The sequence below is a fragment of the Melanerpes formicivorus genome, unplaced genomic scaffold (genome assembly GCF_026170545.1).
Source record: "Melanerpes formicivorus ecotype bairdi unplaced genomic scaffold, bMelFor1.0.p_v2 SCAF_3, whole genome shotgun sequence".
NCBI lineage: Eukaryota > Metazoa > Chordata > Aves > Piciformes > Picidae > Melanerpes > Melanerpes formicivorus.
This window is the reverse complement of record NW_027142355.1, coordinates 23,931,607-23,939,795: the sequence shown is the minus strand read 5'-3', so window position 1 is coordinate 23,939,795 and position 8,189 is coordinate 23,931,607. Positions and strand designations below refer to the sequence as shown.

Genomic DNA, 8,189 nt, shown 5'->3' with positions numbered 1-8,189 from the left:
TAACACATGGGAGCTAACGAGTGCAATGAATTAGAACGAGAAGTGAAACAAAAGAATTCAGTTTCAGTGACAAAAATTAAGAAAAAAAGAAGCAAAATCAGTGTTGACAACTGAGCAGGACCACCTCCAAAGCTCAAGCTCTGATAAGCCCCTGGTATTTCTAACAGAGGAACTGAAGAATTCTGTGAGGCTCTTTAACCATTTCCTTGAGGAACAGCATATGTAAAAATAGGACTGGATCTCTTTAAGTTTCCTCACTTGCTTTCACAAGGCAAGCATATCCTTACGAAAACAAATTCATCCAACAGCAAACAGGGAGATTTTATTTGGCAGTTTGAAAAACATGCAGAGGAACCCCAGGTATTGAGCCTCCTGCGATCTGCCACAATGCAGAGTCCAACAGTTATGGATTAGTTTTAAGGCAGATATTAAAGCCTGTCACATGACGGAGGATTTTCCTATACGTGCACTTCAATGGGTTGCTTTAAATCCTGCGGGTGCGCGTGTATGTGCACGTGTACCTGCGCCTTGCTGTTTAGTCAAACTGTTTCCATTCACAAGCAGACACAGCCTTGGGCTTCTCTGGGCCTTTCCAAGGAACATCAGTTTGGGAGGGGAGGGAGAGAAGAGTCATCCTGAAACCTCACATTTTTGAAAGGAAGCTCAGGTAGAAGGGGCAAAGATCGTAAAGATTTTGTAACTAACAATATTCTTTAAGAGAAGCGATCTTTGCTCTTTCTTAGTGCAAGACCTCCTTGTAAGAATCTAAAGCAAATTTGGGGAAAAGCACACCTTTTTTTTTTTTACAGAAATGCATCATTTTGCTTTTCTGCTTTGCTGTAACCTAAAGCATTTTGGCTTGACAAAATGAAATAAGGCTGTGTGCTGATGTGCTGTCACTGCTGCTGCTGCCACTCTGCCTCCTGTAAATCTCCTGACACTGATCTCTCTGTCAGAGCCTGAGAAAGGGAGTGATGTCTTCTACTTACAGACTAAACCCTGAGCCAGGCAAACTTCCCCTTCAGCTCTGCAAAGAACAGTTCAGCCTTGCAGTGAGTGGCTCTGCCTGAGGTGCTGCTTCCCAGGGCTGGCATGGCGAGGTAACTCTTCCCATGACACAGCAGAATGGCAGCAGAAGAAACAGCAGCAGCAGCATAAAACAGATCAGTTCTAGCAGTACTCTATGACTTCCATATTCTAGCTCCAGCCTCATTCTCCTTTATGGATGATATAGAAAAGGGAATATGAGCTAGAAGGAGGCTTATTGAGGGAGGACAATAAGCCCCAGGGAGATGGGAAGAGAGGGACACTCAAGCTAAACTCCATGGCAGTGGGTCAGCCTGGATAAAATGGCAGAAAGAAGCCCAGAGATAGAAATCGTCCCAAAATCAGATGGGAAAGGACAGATAAACAAAATGTAGAGTGGATAGAGGGAGGACTCTGGGAAGAAGGAAGGAAAGGAGGATGCACTGTTCCTCACCCTGCTGACTTGTTTCAGCTAAAATCGTTAACAATTTCTACAACCTTGAAAAAATTTGAAAATTAATGGGAGAGGAATCTGAAACATGTATCTGTTACCTATAGAGCTCATTGTGTGGGCTCTGGGGAATGAGTGCAGTTGAGCTCCAAAGCGTTCAAATCCTAAAGCATTAATGGGAGAGCAAAGGGAGATTATGTGCCACCATAGCCAGAAATGGGCCTGTTGCTGTTGGACCTGGTGGCTCCAGTCATCTCCTATGGCTGATGGGATGTGTGCTGGGCATCAGCATCAACCCCATATATGGGAAAGCGGTCACTTACATGAATCGATTCAATAAAACTCCACGGGACACTGAAGAAATGAAATCCCAAACTTAAAGCTTATTCTATCTGTGGGTCATGTGTTAATCTGTTGAGGGGCTGTGATTTCCAGTGGAAGCTGTAAGAAAGAAAGGAATGAGGCATGCTTTTCGTCCTTTGGTTTTCAACAGAAAATCCATCCCCCCTTTCAAGCTACCCTCTTCAACCTTGCACCTGACCACCAATACTGACACGCCACTGGTACAGTATTTGGGGAGCTCCTACAAGTGTGTGCTGACTTCCACAGAAAACAAACTGAGATGCGCCTCTACATCGCCGGGTGGTCAGAGGTTCGGCGGTGGGACTGTGGCGCAGGTGGGCTTTGTCTCCGTCATCCCAAATCCTGGGGGCAGGAGGAGAGCTGGTAAAAAAACCCCACTTCAGCACCGGAGGCAGAACAGCAGCCTGAGGAACGCGGCGCTGCCCGCCGGCCTGCCTTCACCCCTGGCCGCCGGCGGGAGGCTGGAGAACGGCGGCATGGGGGACCGGGGTCTCCTCAAATGACGGAACGTGTCTTCACCATTCCCTTTCTCTTCTCCGAGGGGTGGCTGTTTGTATACGCGGTTGGTATTATTGCAGTGGGAAGCGTACATCCCTAGAAACGGCTCCTTCTAGCATCTCTGTACTACAACCTGCTGGAGAAAACCGACGGTATGACAAGCCTGCCCTACCAACGGCAGAGCGAAAAACCGCGTCCACGACCACCCGGCTCAGCCACACCGACGACATCACTCACATCTCATCTGATACAATTTTTTTTGTTTGTTTCTTTCAGCCTCCTTAGTCTTACACAAACTTTTTTTTTCCTTCTTTTTGTTTAGTTGGTTTTGCTTCTTTGGGTGTTTTTGTTTGTTTGGTTTGGTTTTGTTGTTGTTAGGGTTTTTGTTTGGGTGGTGGTTTCGCGATGGGTTTTGTTTGTTTGTTTGTTTTTCTGACGTTTCCAGCACTTGAGAACCACCGTGCACACAAACGAGCACCGGATCACGCATCTCTCCAAGACCAGGGTCCGTCCCCATTCTGCGAGGTACTTGGACGGGAGCGCAGAAAGCGGTTATTTCCTTTCACTATCAACAGCGGAGGTGCTGCAAAGAGAGAGGGAAAAAAAAAAAGCCCCCAAATCAGCCCTAATTATTAATGATAATGGAACAAGCAAGCGCAGGAACTTGCTTTGACTCAAAAAACCCGAGGGCGGTAGGTATGAAAGTGGCAGCCCCCCGTGGGAGGGTAGGGCTCTGCGGAGGGTGGCAGGGGGGCTGGCAGCCCCCCGGAGTCGGCCAGGGGGTACCGGTGGGCCAGCGGCAGCGTCGTCGCCATCACGTGAAAGTCCCCTTTAAGTTTCCATAGAGAGGCCTCCGGGTGTCACATGATGGACATGATATAATGAAACAACATTGTGGGGAGGGAAGCATTGGGGGAGCCCGGGGCGGCTGGGAGGAGGAGGAGGCGGCGGCGGGGCAGCGGTGCCCCCCGCCCCGCCCTTGCCCCGGCTCCGGCCCGCCCCGCAGCTCCTCTCCTCTCCGCGCCGCCTGCACCTGTCTCAGCGGCTGGGAGCGCGGCGGGAGCTCGGCAGATGTGGTCAACCCCCGCTGATGGGGCTGCGTGTGGCACCCTCCCCCGGGTAGGAGGAGGAGAAGCCGGCGGAGCAGCGACCGCTCTTGGAGGTAAGTTACCGGCGGGACTTGTCCATGGGGGCTGCCCATGGGGGGCGCGGGGTTTGGCGGGGCGGGCGGGTGCGCCATGTTTGCGCGGCAGCGGGGTGAGGAGGAGCGGGGTGAGGGTGCGATGTCCAGGAGGTGTGGGGGGCTGGGGTGCAGCGTGTCCCCACGGAGCGGCGGGTGTGTGCGCGCCCTCCCGCCCTCCATGTCCGCATTCCAGCTCATGTTGCGCAGATAAAATTCAAACTTGAGGTAAACACAAGCGGCTGGGGGGGGGGGGGGGGGAGGAGAGGACTGGGGGGGGAAGCAAGGGACGGAGGCTTGCTCTATCCCGCCTCCTATGGCCCACTCCCTTCCCCGCACCTACCCCCGCACCCCACCCGCGGAGCTCCCCCCACGCACCTGGCTGCCAGCGACGAGCCCTCGGCCGGTCGCTTCATATGGGCTGCCGCCGCCGCTATCCTTCCCCCCCCTCCTTGGTAGCAGAGGCAGGCGTGCCCCACACCTCCCCATACCACTGGTAGGAGATGGCAACTGTAGAGAGAGAACGGTGAGCGGCAGGTGCGCGGGCTACTGTCGCGACATGGGGGGGGGGGGGAGAGGGGGGAAAGGGTGCCTTCCGCGACGGAGCCAAGTGACAGCCGAGCTGCTGCTCGGGGGTGGAAAGCGGGGGTGGGGGGGGAGGACCGGACTGCGCCGTGTTGTTTTCCTTGCTGCGTGGGTATCCCGAGTTGCGCGAAAATACGGACTGTCACCCTCAAATAGACCCCCGGCGGGGGGGGAAGGGACAGTCCGCATTTCCAAGTGCGTATGGAGAAAACAAGATGCGGCCGTGGGGGGGGTGGGGGAAGGCGGGGAGGGCCGGGCCGCGCTGCCGCTCGCCAGCCCGGGTCTGTGACACAGGCGGTGCCGCCGGCAGCGGGTATATTTAGCACTTCTCCCCTCCACCCCCCCGCATGCTCCGCGCCTGGTGCGAGCGAGCGCTGGGTGATCGAAGCGGGCCGGCCGGCGAGCGGGCACGGCCTGCCGCCCCACAGGTGGGTTTCTGAGGAGAAGGAGACCAAGGCGAAAGGGAGCGTTGGAGAGCTTCCTCTGCTGCCAGGACCAGGGAACAGGCAGTGGGGAAGTGGGATCTGAGATGAGAGGGGAGAGAGCGGACGGGTACCGCGGGCTGAGGCGCTTCCTGCGTGGTGCAGCTCGGAGGTGCTGTGGGTAGCCCGCGGAGCTCCGGGCGGGCTGGTGGGGGGCGGTGGCTGTGTAGTCATGTCCGCTGAGGGGTGCGGGCCTGGGACTGCAGGGGGTGTGAGGGCAGGGGGCCGCGGTGGAGCTGGGTGTGCGAGCCTGTTGCCGTGGTGGGTAGCAAGGGTGAGGGTGGTGCGTGTCAGGGACCAGGACCTGAGGGGGAGGTCAATACGAGCGCCTTGGATCGTGGTGGGAGGTTAGCGTCAGGGTCCGTGCCCTCGATGGAGCCAGGTATGAACGTGGCAGGAGATCGGTGTGAGGGCATGGCTCCGCGGCAAAAGTTGGGTGTGAGGGCTCAGGAGCCGTAGGAGTAGGTCGATGTGTGGGCCTGGCCACGTGGTGGGAGCCAGGTGTGAGGGCTGGGGGCCATCGTTGGAGGTCCGTGTGAGCATCTAGCTGTGGGCTGAGGGCCTGGTATGAGCGCGGCAGGAGGTCGGTGGGAGGGCTTTGGGGCAATAGCGGGAGGTCGGTGTGGAGCTCTGGCCCCGCGGCGGGAGCCGAGGATGAGGGTGGAGAAGGTCGGTGTGAAGGCAGGGCTGGGGGCCATAAGGGTGGTCGGTGTGAGGCCCGGGGCCTTATCGGGGGGTTGATATTGAGGCCTGGCCCCGCGGCGGGTGTCGGGTGTGAGGGCAGAAGTGGTCGGTGTGAGGGCCGGGAGGCTATAGCAGGAGGTTAGGGGGCGGGCCTGATCCCTCGGCGGGAGCCGTGTATGGGGGCACCGGGCACTCGGCACCCGGCACCCACCGTATCTGGAGCCGCCTGGGAGGGTGCCGCGCCGTGCCGCGTCTTGAGGGTAGCTGCTCGGGGCTTGCGACCTCGCTGAGGGCGGGAAGTGCGCGGGACCCCTCGACGCACACAGCGGCCCCCGCCTGGCGCATCCTCGGCACTGCACCACGGCGGCGGGAGCGTCGGCCACGCTCACCGCTGCGTGGCAGCCAATCGTCGCGTCACTTGCCCGCTTGTCCCCCTCCTTTCCCCCTCCTTCCCCTCCCTCTGTCTCCTCCTTGCCCCCCTTCGTCGCCCCGCCCGCCCTTAGCAGGGCGCGAGCGCGGCCGGCTCCCGCCCACCCGGCTGTTTGTTATGGTCGGGGCCACGTGCCGGCGGTCATGCGGCCCGGCCTCGCGCCGCCCCCGGCCCTGGCTTGCAGCTGCCCGGGAGAACCGCGGGACTCGGCCCTGTCCGGCCCGACAGCGGTAGGGTAGGTAGCTCCTGATCACGATGAGGGGGGCTCTGAAGCCCCTCTGCCCGAGGGAAGGTGGCCAGTATGCTCCCGACACTGCCCACCGTGCTGCTGAGGAGAGCAGCCGTTTGGGCTTTACCCTATTAAGCCTCCCGAAGGGCCTGTCTCTGGTGGGTCTGTCTGTGGCCGATCTGTGACAACCTGTCTGCGGCTGGCAGAGGGAAAATTTTCTCTCTGGAAGGGAGCTGTTTATGCCCCATGATTGTTGTTTTTTTTTTTTCTCCTTTTTTTTTTCCCCTTTCCCTCCACACTCTCCTGTACAAGCTGTAGCGGTAGGCACATGCCTGTGTGGCCTGGCGTCCTTAAGGGATGCGGCTTTATGTAGGTAACACAAGGGAACATGGCGAGGATCATGTTTAGCTATCAGTCTCCTGAGCCTGAAGCTTTGAGCCTATTTATAGGTAGGTTGGGCAGTCTTTAGTGTGAAGGGCTTGTACGGTGTCTGAATCTGTGGCAAAGTGAGATATCTGAAATTATGGTGCATTGTTTTCGGTACTTGTTTGTCTCTGGAGAGAAGATTTAAGGAGAAGCTCTGGAAGAATGGTTGTTAGTATGTTCTAAGGAGAAAACCTAGTTTGTTGGGAGTTAGGGAACGTAATGCCATTTTAATGTAACTTCTCGGATAGCAGAACAAACAGTAAGAGGATACTAGGTTCTAGATCAGTGGCTTTCAGTTTACAGGCAGTGGACCCTGGCCATCTGCAAAAAGCTGGGGTCAGTAGGAAGCAGTAGAAGAAAGGATATCTGTATTGTGTAGGTGTACATTTGTTATGTGGGCTTCTGCACTGCGCACTGCTGAAGATTATGGGACCAACAAGCTAGAAAAAAATTATGGATGACTGCTAGTCTGGATCACTGAGGTGTTTCTGTTTTGAAGTAAGTGGAGAAGAGGTGGAAAAAAAAATCCAACCACCTTGTAAGGATGTGTTTTGTTGTGTATATTCCTATTGTACTGCTTAAAAATCTCAAATTCCAGCTATTTTTAAGATTTGCATAAGCATTAATAACACCATGACTCAAATATCCCTAAAGAGTTAAATAGTAGCAGAGGAATGAGAATAGGTTAAAAGGAGGAGAGAGAGTTCTGTAACTAATGGTGAGGACCCTGCACAGATATTTGAACCTGCTTTAGAATTTTACTAGAGAGGAGTATTCTGTTAATAGTAGGATTTTAATGCCCTATAAATACAGGACATGAGAAGGAGGAAAGATAAAATTCATAGTTTTCTCCTGGTCTGGTCTAGTAAAAAGATTTGGGATGGTTTATGATGCTTCACATGCTTTCACTTCTGTTCTGTGCTAACTTAATCAGTACATTTTTTTTGGCTTCTAAAATGATGAGACTTTTGAGATACTGACTGATGTTGAGAAGGAAATAGGGCCTTAAAATAACAGGAAGGATAATGGTTCTGAAGTGAGTGATGACCAGTGGAAGACCGAAAGGACTGGAATGGTAATTGGTTGTGTGTGGCATATACTGTGGAGATGTTTGGTAGAGGAGTCATTTGAAATGGTATTGGCTACAGAGGTATGTTTATTCAACCTGGGTAGGAGGTATATTTACATATCCTTGTGTTTTTGTTGGGAAAAAAAAAAAGCCTCAATCCTCCCTTAAAATAGGATATTAGTAAGAAAAGGTTGGTTTGTTGAGAGATTTGAGAACGCCAGGTAGATGCAGAATAGAAGGGTGTGCCAACACCTCTGTTTTTGAGCGTACATGAAATTGCGGCACCAGGAAATTGCTTTCTCTATTTTTGTTGGTGAGATGCAGTTAACGTAAAATGAGCCCTTTGGATCCCATATCCTCTTTCTCTTTAATATAACTAAGATCATTTGTCTTCTCAGCCGGCCAGGGAAAAAATACTTCATTTTGTAACTTACTTCACCTTTCTCTTCAATTGCTGTCAGCTCATGACGAGGCACAATGTGTGCAGTACACTGTGTTCCACAGGGCTGTTTTGGTGATGAATACAATGTATATGAGAAAGGGGCAATGAAAAATAGGTGTTGTGCCAGTTCTCTCTACTTTTTTATATAAACAAGACCAATTTATCTCTTAAAAAGATGGACTCAAAGTTTCACGTTAGGGTCTTAGTATCTTGCCAAATTGCAGTGGTGAAAAGGTTGCTTATTTCACTTAAAGTGATCCGAAAAGGAAATATTTAAACCGGTGTTTATATTGGTTTCGCTGTAGGAAGTAGCAAAACTTTTTC

At 53.4% G+C, this 8,189-nt stretch overlaps 1 protein-coding gene across 4 annotated transcripts in view; it reads left to right on the top strand.

Moving 5' to 3' along the window:
• The first annotated feature begins 3,324 nt into the window (after positions 1–3,324).
• Positions 3,325–8,189, top strand: part of LOC137457138 (endonuclease domain-containing 1 protein-like) — a 215,835-nt gene continuing 210,970 nt past the window's right edge. For 3 of the 4 annotated variants that reach the window (XR_010991218.1, XM_068168940.1, XM_068168948.1), the window contains exon 1: positions 3,325–3,500. The gene's annotated coding sequence lies outside the window, so the exon portion shown is untranslated. Of the gene's footprint in view, positions 3,501–3,892; positions 4,056–8,189 lie in introns of those variants that run through there. The other variant, XM_068168957.1, reaches the window with a different exon arrangement.